Source organism: Sinocyclocheilus grahami, unplaced genomic scaffold (assembly GCF_001515645.1).
Source record: "Sinocyclocheilus grahami isolate Dianchi unplaced genomic scaffold, SAMN03320097.WGS_v1.1 scaffold624.1, whole genome shotgun sequence".
NCBI lineage: Eukaryota > Metazoa > Chordata > Actinopteri > Cypriniformes > Cyprinidae > Sinocyclocheilus > Sinocyclocheilus grahami.
The window spans coordinates 134280-158628 of NW_015505803.1; the positions used below are offsets into that span (position 1 = coordinate 134280).

The 24349-nt window shown below is 38.3% G+C and overlaps 1 long non-coding RNA gene across 1 annotated transcript; it reads left to right on the forward strand.

Annotated features, from left to right (window-relative positions):
• The first annotated feature begins 17411 nt into the window (after positions 1-17411).
• On the forward strand, positions 17412-19822 carry LOC107557915 (uncharacterized). The gene is made up of 3 exons (XR_001605437.1): positions 17412-17446; positions 18717-18773; positions 19563-19822. It is a non-coding gene; the product is annotated as an uncharacterized lncRNA (long non-coding RNA).
• The last annotated feature ends 4527 nt before the right edge of the window (positions 19823-24349 follow it).

Here is a 24349-nt window from a genome sequence, read left to right on the forward strand (position 1 = left end):
CCCCTACATCATTACACCAGCAGTAGCAGCTTGAATCATTGATACAAGGCAGGATGGATTCATCCTTTCATGTTGTTTACACCAAAAGTCTGACCCTACCATCCGAATGCCACAGCAGAAATCGAGACTCATCAGACCAGGCAACCTTTTTCCAATCTTCTACTGTATATTTTGGTGAGCCCGTGCGATTATAACCTCAGTTTCCAGTTCTTAGATGATAATAATGGTACCCAGTGTGGTCTTCTGCTGCTGTAGTCCATCTGCTTGAAGTTTGTAATTTTAGAGATGCTCATCTGCAAACCTTGGTTGTAACAAGTGGCTATATGAGTTAATGTTGTCTTTTTATCATCTCAAACCAGTTTGGTCATTCCTCTCTTACCTCTGGTATCAACAAAGCATTTTCACCCACAGAACTGCCACTCACTGGATATTTTCTCTTTTTCAGACCATCCTCTGTTAACCCTAGAGATGGTTGTGAGTGAAAATACCAGTAGATCAGAAATACTGTCGGGCACCAACAACCTTGCCATGTTCAAAGTCACTTCAATCACCTTTCTGATGTTCGGTTTGAACTTGAACATGTCTACATGCCTAAATGCATTGAGTTGCTGCCAAATGATTGGCTGATTACATATTTGCGTCAACAATCAGATGAACAGGTGTACCTAATAAAGTGTGTGGTGAATGTATATCTGATATATCTGGAATATTTCATTCTGATATATTTCTGTATAATGACTGCTAAACTGTATATTTAACCATTGTCCATAGCAAAAAAAATAAAAAAGCTTCTTTCTTTCACTCATAAAATTATCATTAAACTCAAATCAGTATTCCATGTCCACAAGCAGAATTATGTATAGCCAGCAGTCTCTTTTCATAAACGAAACCCTTTCACAGTAACAAGAACCTTTGGCTTAGTTTATTTTGTGATAATACCATTTGACTGTACATTAACCCTTGTACATTTCACATATGGGCAATAAAAACATTTTCCAATGTTTTCAAAATCTTTGATCATATCAGGCTTGTAAGTAGCCATACTGTGCTAACAGAAAGTGCTCATGTACAACCCAAATAAACATCTTCAACAACAAAAACAGCCTCCTACTATTCATTACCAGAACCGCATGTGCTGAATGCAAGGCCCCTGTGTGTGGCGGCGGATGTGTGCTGCGGGTATTTTTAGAGGTGGCTCACGTATGCGCTGTGCAGTTGCTATCTGTGGTTCACTCATATGGCTAAATGCGGACAGCAGCTCGAGCTCTCAACAACACACGAACAAATGTACATACTACTTTAAAGCCAAAGACGTAGGGCCTGCATGTGCCAACACCCACAAGACGAGAAACCATTACACTGTACGTTATGCATAAATGACCTGCTTCCAAACAGACAAATTATTAATCATTCTATACAGTATGTGCATGTAAATTACTCATATAACTGAAATACCCTACATGCATTCAGTCAGCTAGTGATGTAAAAGTGAGGTGTCAGATGCTATCAGAGCTGTCACACAAAACCAATGGTCAAGCACAAGTGCTCTGAATGATTTCACACAGGAAGTTTGATTCTAATGCACCATGTCTAAGTCTCTTTTATGGCAACAGATTACCCTTCAAGGATTATTAACATCTAATAAATTGAATTGTATTGATAATCTGCTCAAGGCTGTGCATTATAGTCATTTTACCACAGGTAAGGTGTCTGCTTAGGCACAAACATGTTATAAATAAATGCACACTTGTGACCACAAACAATATATTAATTTGTCAAGTTCCAACAATATTTGGCCACCTTAAATAGCCTGATGTGATTAACAAAACTGGCATGATACAGTGACGAGACTGAGTGAGTGCATTTGTGTATGTGGTTAAATGAAAATAAAAATAATTTGATTTGATTTGACATTTGTGTTTGGCATTAGAGTAAAAATTCCATTTATTTTCTTCATAGGAGAATTGATTTTTAACAGTAACTTACAAACTGTTAAGAACACACACTCTTAAAACTAAAGGTACTTTATTGGCATCTATGGTTCCATGAATAATCCTTAATATCCACGTAACCTTTCCATTTCACAAAGGCTGCTTATAGTGGAAAAAGGTTCCCACTAGTGGTTCCCACTAGTCCCAACGTGGTTATTCTATGGCATCACTGCAAAAATTTGCTTTTGTAAACTTTGTTTTTAAGAATGTACTACGAGGTTATTCATTGAAGGTATATGCTTTCATTGAAGCTCCACGGGATTGTCTATCTTTACTCCATTAAAGATGGTCTTCTCGGATCCACTTGAATCCAAAAACTCAAGTTCCGACCTGTTAATGCCAACTTTCCATCATTCATATCAGTATTTAATTACACACAGCAGTATGACAATGTTATTGCCACTCTTCTTCTTCAGTTGAGTTTGAAGAAATTGAAATCATGTCAGATCAGACTTGAGTCTAATTTTGTCTGTCTCAAGTCAGGTTTTTCTTTTTTTTTAATTAATTTATGCACATCAGATTCGGAAAAAAAGGATTCAGGTCAGGTAGTTCCACTAGTTCCACAAGACCACTAGTTCACTTATACCTTATACATTTTTCACTTTAAATTAAAGTTTGTAATGTTGTGATTCACTTTGTAACTGGTTGGTTTGGTCCATGGCTTATAATGCTTAAAGGAAGACTTTTCTATGAGAAAACTTAATAGGGGAAACTACTTCTGGAAACAAGGTTGCTGCAAAAAAAGTGGATGAGCAGTGTTGCATACTATTGTTGCCATCATTTTATAAAGGCAATATGCTACTCGAGGTTATGCATTAAAAGGCTTTGTTTTTGGTAAAAAATCAGGGGTCACTAGGCTCTTTTTCCCAGTGAAATGCTGCTGTGCCCCAGTAAAAATATTACTGATAAAACCTTGTCTGTAGATTTCCACATACCAACTTATTAATCTTTTTTCAAAGTTGTAAATAAAACAAAGATAATGTTAAAGATTAGTATGTTTTACAAGAAAATACTATTTCAGTCTTTCTACTTTGCAATTTCATGTTTAATTAAATGTTACTTGCCATTTCTTTGTAATTCTGTGTGAAATTTAATCTCTGAGTGATAACTGTTTCAAAAGAAATCCTACACCATTTTTTCTTCATATCTGTTTAATAGGACAAACAACATTCAGCGATAATAAAATTACACATTTAACATACAAAACAGTCTCTCTCTTACCCCCACACACTCATAAACAAACACGCACGCACATGCAAATCACATTGTCTGTGGGCAGAACATCATCTCTGTCCAAAATGCTGTCTCATTCTCATGCTCTCTTCCTCTCTCTCTCACACACGCAGATCCAGCAGTGATGTGAAAAGCATTAGACGTGGCGGTTTTCCTGGTATTCTCCCCTGGGCAGAGTGAATCTTCACAGTGAAGGCTGGTATAAATATTTAACCCTCCTCCTGATGGGGTCACCCTGTCCAGGGCTGCTGGGTTTTCACACAAGGCCGCATGGCTCCTGTCATACACACTTCTTATCTCTCACACACACCAGCAAAATAGGTCTATGACCCAACACCCACCCCAGAGACCTCGTACGACAACCGAACATACAAGCGATCTGATAAGTTGACCTAACACCCTCATCTCTCAAACATCTGGACGCACACAGTACGGTCGCAGCAGGCCGCCCCATCTGATTTCGTCCCCATTGGCTGCAGCTCACACACACACACACACACACTGTGGCATTTACGTAAGACAGATGAAACACGCACATGCACAGGACCCAACAGGGAGGCTTATCATGAGTGAAATGAAGCAGTAAGAGACACCATGATGGCACAAGACCTTTTTATTTGTGTTTGTATGTGTGTGCACAGTGCACACACACACGAGCGTCACAACCCGATGAGCCATTCCCATTAATGTGGCATGGAAATAATTATGTTTTTGTTAGCCCTTCCTTGCACCTCACTAACCTGACAATTACTGTCTCATCATAAGTCATGAATCACTGTTCAATGGCCAAGGGCTTCTGCACACACACACACACACACACACACGTTTGTTTCTGTGAATTGTGGGGTCTTTCCATAGACTTCTATTACTTTTGTACTGACCAAACAATATTTTTTATAGACTAACCCAACCCTAAACCTACCTCTTATAGAAAACAGTTTGCATGGTTACACTTTCAGATAAACATCATTTACTATTTTTTTTATATTTTTTTCCACAGGCCGGTCCCCACAATGTAGCAAAAACAAGTACACACACGCAATCAACTATCTAAATGAGAATAAAACATTGACATTATTGTGTTTACATAAAGCTACACTGTAAATGTTTGTGATTTTTACAGTGGAAACCTATTAATTGGTTAACTGTAAGTTACCTTACCATATACATACTGTACCACATACTACAAATGTTTTTTGAAGTTTTATTAAGATTATTCTTATTTTTGTCATCAGTAATGTACATTAGAGTGTTAATAGTGTTACATTTCCTGTTATTTAATGTTTATTGCATTTTGTGTGTGCCATGTATGTTACCCTGATGGTGTTTTGTGTTTGACCTTGTGCATGTCAATACCATTGTATTTATTTATTTTTGACAGTAAATTTGAATGGCAACCACAGCGTTTATACAGAATATTATAATTATTACAGCCTAGCCCTTACCCTATCTGTAAAATTTTGCATTTTTAGAATAAAAAAAACATTATTAACATTAATGTTATTGGGATTTATCTCACTTTAAGTCTTGTTCACACTGGGACGAATATCGCGCGCGATTATCGCCGACGTTTAACGCCTCGTGACTAAACAAAGGGAGTGAGTGTGCACACCGACGCGCCATTTTTTAAAAACGCCTCGGGCTCGTTTTTTGTTTGTTTGACGTGCCGCGTTAAAAAACTAGCCGACCAATGAGATTGGCTCTTTTGTTCACGTGCCTGGAGCTGCTGAAGTTACAGTAAAACAGGACTTGGTGGCGCTCAAGCACAAAACGGTCTTGCCGAGCACACACTGATACCTAACGACGAAGAGGAAGTAAGTAGACCAAGAAGATGCATCGAGGCAAGATGAATGTAGAGCTGCTGGTCTCATGAATTGCAGATGAAATAGGATTCGATGTGTACCGGGGTATTTCTGTCATCTAATGTCAGGGAGTGAATTTGCACGTTCACTCGGCTCATCGCCAGCGAAAATCGCTTGGGTATGAACCATAGACTGCATAAAAACATGAAAAAAACAATGATATGAGGTCACCCGTAGGTTCCAGAAGAGGATTTTGAAGCTCAAAGTGGGCGGAGCGGGCCGTCACTCCCGGATAATCGAAGATGGGCAAAGAGGCGGGAGCAGGTTGCTGAAGCCACGCCCACCGAGCTCGCCGGTGGTGACAGCAGCGGCAATCCACCCGCCACTCAAGTGGCCACACCCTTAATTATGCAGAACTTTAAGGCTTAATATAATTTAAACGGATGAGTTATAAAAACAATTCACTCCCCTCACAGTTGTCATGAAGGGCAAAATTAAGTGGTGGGACACAGGTCGGTTCTGAGGAGAAAAAAACGCAGGGAAAATGATACCTAATGCAAATCGTATGTGCACAGTTAGAATAGCAAAAATAAAAAGGCTTACCAAATTTTAACAGTGAAGAGTAAGGTTCCCCGTATATTTTGTTGTTGATAACAAAGACTGTTTCCAATCAAAAATTTGGCACAAAATTAATCTGGTAGAAGCAGCCAAATTAAACAGATGCCAGAATATGTGTTACATGCTTTAGTCCCCAAAAAGGTAAAAGAAAATACATACAGTATAAACCTCCCACCTGTATAAAGAGACTACAATGTTTTTGTGCTATATATTATTAGGGTAAGATCAAAATAGTCAGGTTTAGCTTAGCTTATATTAATAATTTTGCACATAGTTTGGGCCTATGTAGTTCAAATTTCATTGTTTGATTTGACATTTGTTCACTTCTGTACAATATAAGTTTTGGTTCTGCATTGGATGGACTGAATTACATGAAAAGGACTTACTGGCAGGGGAAGTTCAAAATTCCTCAAAGATTTTGGTCCATATTGACATGATAGTATCATGCAGTTGCTAGCTGCACATCTACGATGCAAATCTCTAGTTCCACCACATCCCAAATGTGCTCTATTGGATTGAGATCTAGTGACTGTGGAGGCCATTTAAGTGTAGTTAGTATAGTCATGTTAAAGAAATCAGATTGAGATGATTTGAGCTTTGTGACATGGCACGTTATCCTGCTGGAAGTAGCCATCTCAAGTTGGGCGTACAGTGGTCATAAAGGGATGGTCACTGTCAGCAACAATATTTAGGTAGGCTGTGGCATTTAAACAATGCTCATTTGGTACTTAGGGGCCAAAAGTGTGCCAAGCAAACATCCCCTACATCATTACACCAGCAGTAGCAGCTTGAATCATTGATACAAGGCAGGATGGATTCATCCTTTCATGTTGTTTACACCAAAAGTCTGACCCTACCATCCGAATGCCACAGCAGAAATCGAGACTCATCAGACCAGGCAACCCTTTTCCAATCTTCTACTGTATATTTTGGTGAGCCCGTGCGATTATAACCTCAGTTTCCAGTTCTTAGATGATAATAATGGTACCCAGTGTGGTCTTCTGCTGCTGTAGTCCATCTGCTTGAAGTTTGTAATTTTAGAGATGCTCATCTGCAAACCTTGGTTGTAACAAGTGGCTATATGAGTTAATGTTGTCTTTTTATCATCTCAAACCAGTTTGGTCATTCCTCTCTTACCTCTGGTATCAACAAAGCATTTTCACCCACAGAACTGCCACTCACTGGATATTTTCTCTTTTTCAGACCATCCTCTGTTAACCCTAGAGATGGTTGTGAGTGAAAATACCAGTAGATCAGAAATACTGTCGGGCACCAACAACCTTGCCATGTTCAAAGTCACTTCAATCACCTTTCTGATGTTCGGTTTGAACTTGAACATGTCTACATGCCTAAATGCATTGAGTTGCTGCCAAATGATTGGCTGATTACATATTTGCGTCAACAATCAGATGAACAGGTGTACCTAATAAAGTGTGTGGTGAATGTATATCTGATATATCTGGAATATTTCATTCTGATATATTTCTGTATAATGACTGCTAAACTGTATATTTAACCATTGTCCATAGCAAAAAAAATAAAAAAGCTTCTTTCTTTCACTCATAAAATTATCATTAAACTCAAATCAGTATTCCATGTCCACAAGCAGAATTATGTATAGCCAGCAGTCTCTTTTCATAAACGAAACCCTTTCACAGTAACAAGAACCTTTGGCTTAGTTTATTTTGTGATAATACCATTTGACTGTACATTAACCCTTGTACATTTCACATATGGGCAATAAAAACATTTTCCAATGTTTTCAAAATCTTTGATCATATCAGGCTTGTAAGTAGCCATACTGTGCTAACAGAAAGTGCTCATGTACAACCCAAATAAACATCTTCAACAACAAAAACAGCCTCCTACTATTCATTACCAGAACCGCATGTGCTGAATGCAAGGCCCCTGTGTGTGGCGGCGGATGTGTGCTGCGGGTATTTTTAGAGGTGGCTCACGTATGCGCTGTGCAGTTGCTATCTGTGGTTCACTCATATGGCTAAATGCGGACAGCAGCTCGAGCTCTCAACAACACACGAACAAATGTACATACTACTTTAAAGCCAAAGACGTAGGGCCTGCATGTGCCAACACCCACAAGACGAGAAACCATTACACTGTACGTTATGCATAAATGACCTGCTTCCAAACAGACAAATTATTAATCATTCTATACAGTATGTGCATGTAAATTACTCATATAACTGAAATACCCTACATGCATTCAGTCAGCTAGTGATGTAAAAGTGAGGTGTCAGATGCTATCAGAGCTGTCACACAAAACCAATGGTCAAGCACAAGTGCTCTGAATGATTTCACACAGGAAGTTTGATTCTAATGCACCATGTCTAAGTCTCTTTTATGGCAACAGATTACCCTTCAAGGATTATTAACATCTAATAAATTGAATTGTATTGATAATCTGCTCAAGGCTGTGCATTATAGTCATTTTACCACAGGTAAGGTGTCTGCTTAGGCACAAACATGTTATAAATAAATGCACACTTGTGACCACAAACAATATATTAATTTGTCAAGTTCCAACAATATTTGGCCACCTTAAATAGCCTGATGTGATTAACAAAACTGGCATGATACAGTGACGAGACTGAGTGAGTGCATTTGTGTATGTGGTTAAATGAAAATAAAAATAATTTGATTTGATTTGACATTTGTGTTTGGCATTAGAGTAAAAATTCCATTTATTTTCTTCATAGGAGAATTGATTTTTAACAGTAACTTACAAACTGTTAAGAACACACACTCTTAAAACTAAAGGTACTTTATTGGCATCTATGGTTCCATGAATAATCCTTAATATCCACGTAACCTTTCCATTTCACAAAGGCTGCTTATAGTGGAAAAAGGTTCCCACTAGTGGTTCCCACTAGTCCCAACGTGGTTATTCTATGGCATCACTGCAAAAATTTGCTTTTGTAAACTTTGTTTTTAAGAATGTACTACGAGGTTATTCATTGAAGGTATATGCTTTCATTGAAGCTCCACGGGATTGTCTATCTTTACTCCATTAAAGATGGTCTTCTCGGATCCACTTGAATCCAAAAACTCAAGTTCCGACCTGTTAATGCCAACTTTCCATCATTCATATCAGTATTTAATTACACACAGCAGTATGACAATGTTATTGCCACTCTTCTTCTTCAGTTGAGTTTGAAGAAATTGAAATCATGTCAGATCAGACTTGAGTCTAATTTTGTCTGTCTCAAGTCAGGTTTTTCTTTTTTTTTAATTAATTTATGCACATCAGATTCGGAAAAAAAGGATTCAGGTCAGGTAGTTCCACTAGTTCCACAAGACCACTAGTTCACTTATACCTTATACATTTTTCACTTTAAATTAAAGTTTGTAATGTTGTGATTCACTTTGTAACTGGTTGGTTTGGTCCATGGCTTATAATGCTTAAAGGAAGACTTTTCTATGAGAAAACTTAATAGGGGAAACTACTTCTGGAAACAAGGTTGCTGCAAAAAAAGTGGATGAGCAGTGTTGCATACTATTGTTGCCATCATTTTATAAAGGCAATATGCTACTCGAGGTTATGCATTAAAAGGCTTTGTTTTTGGTAAAAAATCAGGGGTCACTAGGCTCTTTTTCCCAGTGAAATGCTGCTGTGCCCCAGTAAAAATATTACTGATAAAACCTTGTCTGTAGATTTCCACATACCAACTTATTAATCTTTTTTCAAAGTTGTAAATAAAACAAAGATAATGTTAAAGATTAGTATGTTTTACAAGAAAATACTATTTCAGTCTTTCTACTTTGCAATTTCATGTTTAATTAAATGTTACTTGCCATTTCTTTGTAATTCTGTGTGAAATTTAATCTCTGAGTGATAACTGTTTCAAAAGAAATCCTACACCATTTTTTCTTCATATCTGTTTAATAGGACAAACAACATTCAGCGATAATAAAATTACACATTTAACATACAAAACAGTCTCTCTCTTACCCCCACACACTCATAAACAAACACGCACGCACATGCAAATCACATTGTCTGTGGGCAGAACATCATCTCTGTCCAAAATGCTGTCTCATTCTCATGCTCTCTTCCTCTCTCTCTCACACACGCAGATCCAGCAGTGATGTGAAAAGCATTAGACGTGGCGGTTTTCCTGGTATTCTCCCCTGGGCAGAGTGAATCTTCACAGTGAAGGCTGGTATAAATATTTAACCCTCCTCCTGATGGGGTCACCCTGTCCAGGGCTGCTGGGTTTTCACACAAGGCCGCATGGCTCCTGTCATACACACTTCTTATCTCTCACACACACCAGCAAAATAGGTCTATGACCCAACACCCACCCCAGAGACCTCGTACGACAACCGAACATACAAGCGATCTGATAAGTTGACCTAACACCCTCATCTCTCAAACATCTGGACGCACACAGTACGGTCGCAGCAGGCCGCCCCATCTGATTTCGTCCCCATTGGCTGCAGCTCACACACACACACACACACACTGTGGCATTTACGTAAGACAGATGAAACACGCACATGCACAGGACCCAACAGGGAGGCTTATCATGAGTGAAATGAAGCAGTAAGAGACACCATGATGGCACAAGACCTTTTTATTTGTGTTTGTATGTGTGTGCACAGTGCACACACACACGAGCGTCACAACCCGATGAGCCATTCCCATTAATGTGGCATGGAAATAATTATGTTTTTGTTAGCCCTTCCTTGCACCTCACTAACCTGACAATTACTGTCTCATCATAAGTCATGAATCACTGTTCAATGGCCAAGGGCTTCTGCACACACACACACACACACACACACACGTTTGTTTCTGTGAATTGTGGGGTCTTTCCATAGACTTCTATTACTTTTGTACTGACCAAACAATATTTTTTATAGACTAACCCAACCCTAAACCTACCTCTTATAGAAAACAGTTTGCATGGTTACACTTTCAGATAAACATCATTTACTATTTTTTTTATATTTTTTTCCACAGGCCGGTCCCCACAATGTAGCAAAAACAAGTACACACACGCAATCAACTATCTAAATGAGAATAAAACATTGACATTATTGTGTTTACATAAAGCTACACTGTAAATGTTTGTGATTTTTACAGTGGAAACCTATTAATTGGTTAACTGTAAGTTACCTTACCATATACATACTGTACCACATACTACAAATGTTTTTTGAAGTTTTATTAAGATTATTCTTATTTTTGTCATCAGTAATGTACATTAGAGTGTTAATAGTGTTACATTTCCTGTTATTTAATGTTTATTGCATTTTGTGTGTGCCATGTATGTTACCCTGATGGTGTTTTGTGTTTGACCTTGTGCATGTCAATACCATTGTATTTATTTATTTTTGACAGTAAATTTGAATGGCAACCACAGCGTTTATACAGAATATTATAATTATTACAGCCTAGCCCTTACCCTATCTGTAAAATTTTGCATTTTTAGAATAAAAAAAACATTATTAACATTAATGTTATTGGGATTTATCTCACTTTAAGTCTTGTTCACACTGGGACGAATATCGCGCGCGATTATCGCCGACGTTTAACGCCTCGTGACTAAACAAAGGGAGTGAGTGTGCACACCGACGCGCCATTTTTTAAAAACGCCTCGGGCTCGTTTTTTGTTTGTTTGACGTGCCGCGTTAAAAAACTAGCCGACCAATGAGATTGGCTCTTTTGTTCACGTGCCTGGAGCTGCTGAAGTTACAGTAAAACAGGACTTGGTGGCGCTCAAGCACAAAACGGTCTTGCCGAGCACACACTGATACCTAACGACGAAGAGGAAGTAAGTAGACCAAGAAGATGCATCGAGGCAAGATGAATGTAGAGCTGCTGGTCTCATGAATTGCAGATGAAATAGGATTCGATGTGTACCGGGGTATTTCTGTCATCTAATGTCAGGGAGTGAATTTGCACGTTCACTCGGCTCATCGCCAGCGAAAATCGCTTGGGTATGAACCATAGACTGCATAAAAAAATGAAAAAAACAATGATATGAGGTCACCCGTAGGTTCCAGAAGAGGATTTTGAAGCTCAAAGTGGGCGGAGCGGGCCGTCACTCCCGGATAATCGAAGATGGGCAAAGAGGCGGGAGCAGGTTGCTGAAGCCACGCCCACCGAGCTCGCCGGTGGTGACAGCAGCGGCAATCCACCTGCCACTCAAGTGGCCACGCCCTTAATTATGCAGAACTTTAAGGCTTAATAAAATGCCCTTCCTTGCACCTCACTAACCTGACAATTACTGTCTCATCATAAGTCATGAATCACTGTTCAATGGCCAAGGGCTTCTGCACACACACACACACACACACACACACGTTTGTTTCTGTGAATTGTGGGGTCTTTCCATAGACTTCTATTACTTTTGTACTGACCAAACAATATTTTTTATAGACTAACCCAACCCTAAACCTACCTCTTATAGAAAACAGTTTGCATGGTTACACTTTCAGATAAACATCATTTACTATTTTTTTTATATTTTTTTCCACAGGCCGGTCCCCACAATGTAGCAAAAACAAGTACACACACGCAATCAACTATCTAAATGAGAATAAAACATTGACATTATTGTGTTTACATAAAGCTACACTGTAAATGTTTGTGATTTTTACAGTGGAAACCTATTAATTGGTTAACTGTAAGTTACCTTACCATATACATACTGTACCACATACTACAAATGTTTTTTGAAGTTTTATTAAGATTATTCTTATTTTTGTCATCAGTAATGTACATTAGAGTGTTAATAGTGTTACATTTCCTGTTATTTAATGTTTATTGCATTTTGTGTGTGCCATGTATGTTACCCTGATGGTGTTTTGTGTTTGACCTTGTGCATGTCAATACCATTGTATTTATTTATTTTTGACAGTAAATTTGAATGGCAACCACAGCGTTTATACAGAATATTATAATTATTACAGCCTAGCCCTTACCCTATCTGTAAAATTTTGCATTTTTAGAATAAAAAAAACATTATTAACATTAATGTTATTGGGATTTATCTCACTTTAAGTCTTGTTCACACTGGGACGAATATCGCGCGCGATTATCGCCGACGTTTAACGCCTCGTGACTAAACAAAGGGAGTGAGTGTGCACACCGACGCGCCATTTTTTAAAAACGCCTCGGGCTCGTTTTTTGTTTGTTTGACGTGCCGCGTTAAAAAACTAGCCGACCAATGAGATTGGCTCTTTTGTTCACGTGCCTGGAGCTGCTGAAGTTACAGTAAAACAGGACTTGGTGGCGCTCAAGCACAAAACGGTCTTGCCGAGCACACACTGATACCTAACGACGAAGAGGAAGTAAGTAGACCAAGAAGATGCATCGAGGCAAGATGAATGTAGAGCTGCTGGTCTCATGAATTGCAGATGAAATAGGATTCGATGTGTACCGGGGTATTTCTGTCATCTAATGTCAGGGAGTGAATTTGCACGTTCACTCGGCTCATCGCCAGCGAAAATCGCTTGGGTATGAACCATAGACTGCATAAAAAAATGAAAAAAACAATGATATGAGGTCACCCGTAGGTTCCAGAAGAGGATTTTGAAGCTCAAAGTGGGCGGAGCGGGCCGTCACTCCCGGATAATCGAAGATGGGCAAAGAGGCGGGAGCAGGTTGCTGAAGCCACGCCCACCGAGCTCGCCGGTGGTGACAGCAGCGGCAATCCACCTGCCACTCAAGTGGCCACGCCCTTAATTATGCAGAACTTTAAGGCTTAATATAATTTAAACGGATGAGTTATAAAAACAATTCACTCCCCTCACAGTTGTCATGAAGGGCAAAATTAGCTATATAGACCAAAATAATTTTTTTAACCAGGCTGTAAACAGTTTTTTTTTGCTGTAAAGTTGGGCATTTTAACATGGGGAGTCTATGGGATTGACTCACTTTTGCAGCCAGCCTCTAGCGGTCAGTTGATGAATTACAGTTTAAGTCACTTCCGTGTTGGCTTCAGGAGAGAGAGCCGGAGGTTGCCGCTTGGTATGAACACAAAAGACGCGTCCAAAAACGTCGGTGATAAGCGCGCGATAATCGTCCCGGTGTGTACGAGGCTTATTTGCCCCCAAACAAATGAAGTACACACACACAAACAAGATAATGAACTGTCTAAAATGTCAAATCTGCGTTCCACACATACCTTTCAAACCGGACTGGGGCTGAACACCTCGGGTTTTATTTTAACCTCCAGAGACATGGAGACACATATACCAGCGTCTGCATTACTGTCACACCTCTGCGTCATCGCCTTTCATCATCCCAGAGCTCACAGACCTGACTCATGGATCATGAAAAAATGCGTTTGTAGATCTCGCATTGAGGCTGGCCACACACCTGCTGACGCCAGTTTGAAAGCCTACCACTGCTTTTTCTTTTAAATGGACATTAGGAGGTGAGCCGGTGTCAAGGCGTTTCTATTGATTGCTCTCTTGTGTCACTGTAGGACCTGGTCATTTCTGACGCAATTGCAATGACGGCCACAACCCCCCATGGTCAGTCTGACCGGCCTAGACAAACAGAGACGGGGTAGGAGGGAGAGCTAAAAACAGTGTGATGTTTACCAACTGATAGCGAGAGCCCACATTCCTCTGGTTAAGATAACAGCAGAGCTCTGGGAAGCAGACTGGGATCAGAGCCAAGCAGACGGGGACAGGAAATACAGTGCATTTAGAAAATAATCAAATGTAATACTTTTGACATCTTGCTGTGTTGCAGCCTTAAAATGCTGAGATGATGAGTTGAATCAGGTGTGTTAGATGAGGAAGACATCCAAAATGTGCAGTGATAGAGGGTCACCAGGACAGATCCGAGAGCATGCTTTCTTTTTTTCCACATCAATCTACACTGCATATTCCATAATTACGAAGCAAAACCAGATTTGTGATCACTTTAAATTGATTTAAAAGAAAGAACTGAAATATGAAACTGCATAAATATTGCAGTTGACATACCTTTAGCAGTGAGGCAACCTCACGTTTTTGGGGGGTATGAGGGCAATTTTCTTCCATTCTGCTCTGCAGATCCTCTCAGGCTCTGTCAGCCATTTTCAGGTCTCTTCAGAGATGTTTAATTGGGTTCAAATCCAGGCTGGCTCACTCAAGGACATTCACAGAGTTGTCCCTAAGCCACTCTTGTCTTGTCATTGGCTATATGATTAGGGCCATTGTCCTTTTAGAAGGCAAACCTTCAGCCCAGTCTGAGGTCCTGAGCTTTCTGAACCAGAACATTCGCTGGCATTGAAAACCACCTCTACAGCATGATGCTTCCCCCACTAAATATGAAATTTTGAAGTAGAAAAAATGAAACAGTATTTTCTTGTAAAATATATTCCAACAATCTTTGTTTTATTGACAACTTCAAAGTTGTTTTGGATGTTCGGTAAATTCTGTCTCAAAATATACATAATAAAATATATACTGTTCCCTGTTTTTTCTTTTTTTTTTGTATATTTACACTCTTAAAAATAAAGGTGCTTCACGATGCCATAGAAGAACCTTTTTGTTTAAATGGTTCCATAAAGAACCTTTAACATCTGAAGAACCTTTCTGTTTCACAAAGGGTTCTTTGTGGCGAAAAAAAAAGGTTCTTCAGATTATTAAAAGGTAAGAAAGAAATGGTTCTTTAAAGAACCTTTGACTGAATGGTTCATTGTGGAACCAAAAATGGTTCTTCTATGGCAGGGTTCCTCAAATCCTACCCTGGAGGTCCAATGCGCTGCAGAGTTTAGCTCCAACCCTGATCAAACTCAGCTAACTGTGATTTTCTAATGATCCTGAAGACATTGATTAGCATGCTCAGGTGTGTTTGATTAGGGTTAGAGCTAAACTCTGCAGGAAAGTGGATCTCTTGGGCCAGATTTGAGGATCCCTGTTCTATGGCATCGCTTGAAGAACCTTTTGAAGCACCTTTATTTTTAAGAGTGTAGGTTCGGTGTAAAAATTACAGAGTGAATGCTAAGCGAACCAGTATCTTAAATGTATAATTTTCTTTTTTGGTCCAGACTAAAAGAATCAAGAGAGCCAAACTACAGGTGTGAATATATCCTTCGGTCCTTCTTCCCTGATTGCTCAGTTCGGCTGGGCAACCAACTCAAGAAGATTCCAGGGATGTGCTTCCCAAAAGCATCGTAAGCTTAAGTACATCGTAGACACATTGAAACCAATGGAGCTACGATCAGCTAAAGCCCCAGTTCACACTGTGCAATTTTGGCTACAATCCTAAAAGATTCCTATAATCCTAGGCTAAAATCTATAGTCTTTGATCACTGGTTTGACATGTTCACCCATGAAAAATCAAATTTTACCTCCAACGAAATTCTGGCAGTGAAATTCCTGCAATGCGACATCAAACTGTCCGTTTTTCAAGACAAGCCATGATCAGAATTAAATGTTAGAGATTTCTTCTATCTGCCATATGATACTTTGCCTTTGCTATGATAAACACCGGTTGTGGGTGTGTAGTGCTGCTTTACATTATTCTTAAATATGCCGGTATTGCTGTCATTCATATAGTTATTTAAATCAGTGGTTCTCAAACCTGTCCTGGAGGACCCCTAGCCCTGCACATTTTGTATGTCTCCCTTATCAGACACACCTGATTCAACTCATCAGCTCGTTAGTAGAGACTGCAAGACATAAATTGGGTGTGTCTGATAAGGGAGACATACAAAATGTGCAGGGCTAGGGTTTCCTCCAGGACAGGTTTGAGAACCCTTGCTTTAAATGATAGCCAACATTTCAGTCTTGCGTGTAATGCAGCTCGCAGTCACTGACCGTGTGTGGGTTGATAATGTAAAACTCCGGACAAGTTTTTTTGCATGCACTCGTTTTAACGCGTCTTGACTGTCGTACAGTCTGACATTAATGACAACTGAGATCCCACAGTGTGACATGATCATCATGTTCGTACAGTCTGACAACAAGCAACAATCGTAAAGGACTATTAAAATCACACACCGTGTGCCCGACTTTAGGCTTACGATGCTTTTGGGAAACGCAGCCCTGGTTGTTTCAAACTTCTTCCATTTAAGAATTACGGAGGCCGCTGTTCTCTTGGGAACCTTCAATGCATCAGACATTATTTTGTAGTCTTCCCCAGCTCTTGACACAATCCTGTTTCTGAGCTCTCCACACAGATCCTTTGATGTGATGGCTTTGTTTTTGCTCTGATTTGCATTTTAGCTTGTAAGAACTTGTATGGACTGGTGTGTGCCTTTCCAAATCATGGCCAATCAATTTGCAGAAAATGGACTCCAATCAAATTGTACAAATACACTAAAGACGATCCAGAGAAATGCACCTGCGCTATATTTTAAGTGTCACAGCAAAGGGTAATAATGTTAGTTTTAACCTTTTAATAAAATTTGCCAAGTTATCATAAATCTGGCTTTTAAAAAAAAAAAAAAAAAGAATGCAAATACTGTAAATTGAACTGATCAGAACTGCACTTTCGTCAATTACATTACATAAGTCACGTTAGTTTCATCATTCTGCCAGCTTAACCAACAAATATGCTCACAAATGCTCTCACATGACAGCCGTGGTTAACAAGACAGGAAGTCAGAATTTTCATGTGTGAGAAGATTATGAAATTATATATAAAAAAACATAAGAGTGTAAAACAGCTTTACTGCTGAAGGAAACAATAGGAGGAGAACACAATGCAAATAGTACATTTAAAGGTGAGAGAAGAGAAGTCTGACCAGCGATTTGCAGCAATGGTGAACAATAAGACATTGATGGTGGTCGTCCTCCTAAGCATCTTTGTGGCAGGAAGTCAAACAAAAGGTTAGTTTATATACCCTTAATTGGTAACACTTTATAATAACTTTGATTAATAAAACCTTGCAAATCCTTAATCCTTACAAATGTCATTAAACTTTTAATTCATATGATCATGCACATTTAAAAAAATCTACAAATGACTAACTGAAATGATACAATGATTAAAACGCTTATTTGTTAATGCACTTTTGAATGCTAACAAATGTCATTAAACTTCAGTTCACATTAATATGCATTTACAAATGTTGTGAGAAAATAGCTTTGTAATTTTAAGCACTTTACAAACTATTCATGTTAACATCTTTTTTATTAACTCATAATCGTAAAGGTCATATGGTCTTTATTTGTTGTGTAGACTTCTACTATTTTCACATCACATCGAAATGCTTGCTAAAGACACAAAACATTGTAATTCGGGTTCAAAACAGGTTTTTATTGCCTCAACACTTATATTGGTATACTGTATAACATTAAACAGGACATTTCTTTGAATCACACACCAACAGGACAAAAGAAATCAGTTTTTCTAGAAAATACTTGTTCATAATCAAAACAATGTAATATAAACATTGATTGAACCGTGTTCCCTTATAATCAAACTGACCCCTTTATACTTCTAACCCTTTAATCAACCCTTAAACCTACCCATCCATAACCTTACTCATACCACACCTCAATAGCTGCAAAAGTGTTGCGCATTAACAAAAGCTTTTAATCACTGTATAACAGCTGTTGTAGATTTTCAAGAAATGCATGATCATATGAATTGAACGTTTGATGACATTCGCAATTTACATTAAATAACGATCCGCTAATCATTTGGTATTGTTTAATAAGTTTATTAGCAAACATTAACAAGCACATTATCTCATGTTTCTAGCTATTTGAATATACATCAACTAAAGTGAAGATAAGCATTATATAATGTTTGTTAATGGTATATTATCTAAAGATATTATAAAGTGTTCCCCATTCATTTTAATATTATACTCTTTTGAGCTGTACTTTATTGTTTTGGCTTTCTGGTCTAGCATCTTTTGTTTACAGATGCCACTGGAATTTTTTTTTTACTCCAATGGAATGACATTCTTACATTTTATGTGTGGTTTAAGTGTTCAAATATAGGGTCCACTGAATTTTCTTCATTTTGTTTAAATCTGCTAAATCTTCACTATCTCACACTGGAAATCTCACTCGAGTGAATGATTGTGTTTTATTGTGCTGAGGCTCACATTAACCTGTTACTAACACGCTGTGCCACTAACTGTCCTAGGAGATCAAGCCACTGCATCTCATCAGAATAAAGATTCTGCGATTAAACAACTGACAGGTCAGACAACATACACTTTTATTTATGTAAATACATTGCACTTTTTCATGAATAGGGTAAAAAAAAAACTTGTATAAAATATTTTTTCAAATAATGGTAAGTGCTTAACCTTGAGAAAACATACATCGTAAAACATTTTATAGAATTTGATAGAATCACCATTTTGCAAACAAGGATTTTGTGCTTCTAATGCTTTAAAATATAACATTACCATTATATAATGAACTCTATTGATGGGAAGTGCCAACTATTTTATATCTGTTGTCAGAATAGAGCTGCTGTACATTCTTAAAAATAAAGGGGCTTCACGATGCCATAGATTAAAGAACCTTTTTGTGTAAATGGTTCCATAAAGAACCTTTAACATCTGAAGAACCTTTCTGTTTCACAAAAGGTTCTTTGTGGTGAAAGAAGGTTCTTCAGATTATAAAAAGGTAAGAAAGAGATGGTTCTTTAAAGAACCTTTGACTGAATGGTTCTTTGTGGAACCAAAAATGGTTCTTCTATGACATCACTGTGAAGAACCTTTTAAGCACCTTTATTTTTAAGAGTGTATGTGTTGTAACTACTTTAAGTCTAAAGGAAAAGACACAATGGATAACACTTGTCTGGTATGGCAGGGAGAGATAAGTTTAGTGTATAGACAAAGAAAAAACAAAGACAAAATGTGTTAAAATACCCAAATGTTATATTTACATTTGAATTATATTCACCTAAAAGTGTCCAAATTTTACTCAATACAATATTTAATCTCATTGTATACATTTATTGATTGATTTATTCCTGCAGATTTCAAAGAGCAGACCTTTATTTCAGGCAGTGATGTGATTTTACAGTGTGGCAATGCCACTGATATCAACTGGAATGAATTAATTTACATCGTCTGGAACATCAGCCTGCAAGACAGAAAATGTTGGCTTGGTTTGTCACCCAAGCTGGACGACAAATGTAAAGATGGAAAGAGGCTGTACAACACCTCAGATGGAGTTTACTTAGTCATTCCCAAGATTTCAATAGAAGATGAAGGATTTTATTCTTGTGATGTATCGTATAAAGGAGGAAGCTATTTGGCAAACGTATCTGTAAGTGGTGAGTACAAACACAATTTATTGTAAAACTGTTGCAAAAACTGTGAAAATGTTTATATTTACAACAACAACAGGTTTACATCATATATCTCTCAAACTTCCACTTTAGTCATGAACCAGTGATGAATCCAGTTCATTGTACAAAAAATATTTAAAGCTAAAAAATATATATATAAATTAAAGTTTTTTGTTTTTAGTTACCCAATTTTCCACCCAGCTGTACAGTGAAAACAATCAAAGGATTGCTGTCTGTCATGCCACATTTAAAAAAAACAGCACCCACTCTTCATTGGGAACCTGCCTTGAACTTTTCCTCCAATATCAGCTCTGTTGAGAAGCTTGGCAGGTTTTTTATGATGGAGATTCGAGTATATCTGCCTGCTGATGTCAAGTTAAGTCAAGTCACCTTTATTTATATAGCGCTTTTAACAATACAGATTGTGTCAAAGCAACTGAACAGCATTAATTAGGAAAATAGTGTATCAATAATGCAAAATGACAATTGTAAACACTCATTTTTCAGTTAAAGGCAGTTCATCATTGAATTCAGTGATGTCAACATCCAGCTCAGTTCAGTTGAAATAGTATCTTTGCAATCATTTGCAATCAAGTCAACGATATCGCTGGAAATGAAGTGTCCCCAACTAAGCAAGCCAGAGGCAACATCGGCAAGGAACCAAAACTCCATCTGTGACAGAATGGAGAAAAAAACTTGGGAGAAACCAGGCTCAGTCGGGGGGCCAGTTCTCCTCTGACCAGACGAAACCAGCAGTTCAATTCCAGGCTGCAGCAATGTCACATTGTGCAGAGGACTCATCTGGTTCCTGAACATGATGCAATCTAAATTTAAACTGACAGAGTGTGTCTGCCTCACGAACAATGTTAGGTAGATTATTCCAGAGTTTCAGTGCTAAATAGGAAAAGGGTCTGCCGACCGCAGTTGATTTTGATATTCTAGGTATTATCAAATGGCCAAAGTTTTGAGAACGCAGTGGACATGGAGGACTATAATGCAGTAAGAGCTCGTTCAAATACTGAGGTGCTAATCCATTCAGGGCTTTATAAGTAATTAGCAAGATTTTAAAATCTATACAATGTTTAATAGGGAGCCAGTGCAGTGTTGACAGAACCGGGCTAATATGGTCATACTTCCTGGTTCTAGTAAGAACTAGCTGCTGCATTTTGGACCAGATGGAGTTTGTTTATTAAGCGTGCAGAACAACCACTCAATAAAGCGTTACAATAATCTAACCTTGAGGTCATAAACGCATGGATTAACATTTCTGCATTTGACATTGAGAGCATAGGTCGTAATTTAGATATATTTTTGAGATGGAAAAATGCAGTTTTACAAATGCTAGAAACGTGGCTTTCAAAGGAAAGATTGCTATCAAATAGCACACATAGGTTCCTAATTGATGACGAAGAATTGACAGAGCAGCCATCAACAATAGTGAGCTCACCTGTGTGGCCACATACACCTCCGAGGCTGGCTCTGTTCAGCACAAGAGCACACTTCATCTTACAGGTGAGCACAACGTATTTGAAAAGGAACTGAGAATTGATTTCAATAGTGGATCAGTAGTAAATTATGTTCCTCTCAAGCTCAGTCAGGTTAGATGGGGACCATTGGTCAAAAGACATTTCTCCAGAGATGTTTGACAAGGTTCAAGTTCAGGGTCTGAATACTCGAATACTAAATTTGCAAATCTGGTTTTTGCTTTGCAATTATGGGGTGTGGAGTGTAGACTGGTGTGGAAATTTTTTTATAATTTAAAGAATTAACATAAGGCTGCAACATAAAATGTGAATAGTATTCAAGGGTCTGAATACTTTCCTAAATGAATGGTAGCACTTTCTAGGGTTACTAACTTAAAGCTTATAAGGTCTCTAGTTTAGCCACCAATGATGCTGGAAAAGGCACCAGCAGTGGGAGGAAACCACTGCATGGAGGAAGTGCATGACAGGAGAGGGAATGTCCTTCTTATGGAGCAGTGGCACTGGGCAGCTTTAAGACCATAAAAAGTCAAAATCATCATGATTAACTCACCATATGTGGAGACAATGCTCTGTGTAACGACTCCTCATTTTTTCTCTGGTGTCATTAAATACGCAGGCTATCACACGCGTATAGTAAAAGGCTACACACACACAACAGCATGTCGAGATACTCTTCATCTAAAGTAGCTATGACTGTAGCTTCTGTGTATCACTGCCAGATGTTTCAGTAATGGTACGTACAAGTAGTCACTGTTTCGCAGACATACCTAATGCATTTCCTTTTTGGTAGTTCTTTAAGAAACAACATGTCTGCTTATTTTGTATGTGTTGCATGCCTGCAATGGTAATAATCAGACTTTCAAGAGTAACATAAGTATGTACAGCTATTCACCCACTCATTGTTTAACAGAAAACTAATTAATCGTTAAAGGGATAGTTCACACAAAAATGCAAATAATGTCATTAATTACTCTCCCTCACGTCATTCCAAACCTGTAAGACCTTCGTTCATCTTCAGAACACAAATTAAGCTATTTTTGATGAAATCCGAGAGCTCTCGAACCCACCGTATAGACAGCAAGGGTACCACCACGTTCAAGGCACAAGAAGGTAGTACGGACATCTTTAAAAAAGACCATAAAAAGTCAAAATCATCATGATTAACTCACCATATGTGGAGACAATGCTCTGTGTAACGACTCCTCATTTTTTCTCTGGTGTCATTAAATACGCAGGCTATCACATGCGTATAGTAAAAGGCTACACACACACAACAGCATGTCGAGATACTCTTCATCTAAAGTAGCTATGACTGTAGCTTCTGTGTATCACTGCCAGATGTTTCAGTAATGGTACGTACAAGTAGTCACTGTTTCGCAGACATACCTAATGCATTTCCTTTTTGGTAGTTCTTTAAGAAACAACATGTCTGCTTATCTTGTATGTGTTGCATGCCTGCAATGGTAATAATCAGACTTTCAAGAGTAACATAAGTATGTACAGCTATTCACCCACTCATTGTTTAACAGAAAACTAATTAATCGTTAAAGGGATAGTTCACACAAAAATGCAAATAATGTCATTAATTACTCACCCTCACGTCATTCCAAACCTGTAAGACCTTCGTTCATCTTCAGAACACCAATTAAGCTATTTTTGATGAAATCCGAGAGCTCTCGAACCCACCGTATAGACAGCAAGGGTACCACCACGTTCAAGGCACAAGAAGGTAGTACGGACATCTTTAAAACAGTCCATGTGATTCAACCGTAATTTGATGAAGCTACAAGAATACTTTTTGTTGTGCAAAAAATTACGACTTTATTCAACAATTCTTCTCCTCTGCATTACCCTAGCACCATTTTGGAGAGTATCACGACGCATGCGTCGTGATACTCTCCAAAATGGTGCTAGGGTAATGCAGAGGAGAAGAATTGTTGAATAAAGTCGTAATTTTTTGCACAACAAAAAGTATTCTTGTAGCTTCATCAAATTACGGTTGAATCACAAGAGGAGAAGAATTGTTGAATAGAGCTGGCGCCCATAGCCTCATGGGCAGAGCGTTGACATATAGCACTGTTGCGCTTCAGGCATCCCGTGTTTGTGTCCCGGCTCGCGGACCTTTTCCGATCCCGCCCCCACCTCTCTCTCCAACTTTGCTTCCTGTCTCACTACTGTCCTATCAAATAAAGGCAAAAAAAAAAAAAAAAGATTTGTTGAATAAAGTTATTTTAGTTTTTTGCGCACAAAAAGTATTCTCATAACTTCATAAAAGTATGGTTGAACCACTGATGTCACATGGACTATTTTGTCGATGTTCTTGGTACCTTTCTTGACCTTGAACATGTCAGTTGCATTGCTGTCTATGGGAGGGTCATAAAGCTCTTGGATTTCATCAAAAATATCTTAATTTGTGTTCTGAAGATGAACGAAGGTCTTACGGGTTTGGAACGACATGAGGGTGAGTAATTAATGACAGAATTTTAATTTTGGGGTGAACTATCCTTTTAAGTCTTATGAACTTTTCCCCATTTAAATTCTTTTCTCCTTCTCCAAGTCTGGGGCCCTATAGGAACAACATTTTGTCTCAGAATGAAGGAAGAATCACCCACAAAGAGGTGAAGAAATACGGAAGATAAACAGGATGTGGACAGCAAAAACGGGCATGACAAGAAAGTGAATCGAAGAAGGAGGAGGGGGTGTTTACCTGAGAACTGCTGATATTTTAACAGAGCTTCTGAAGAATTACAGCAAAAGCACCAAAGAGAGTATTAAAAAGTTTCCTTTTTGCTTTTAGTTTTGTTTACTTTGTCTGAGATGAAGATGCAATTAAAAATTTTAATTCGGCCTCCTGAGTCAACAAAAAATAGAGTCCAAACATTTTGCTTATGCTATCTTTCTTTTGTATAAATGCAGCTTGAGTTGATATTTTGTTATTTAATGCAATTACATTTGTACAGCTTTAAGTGTGGCTTAAGTGTCCAAAGG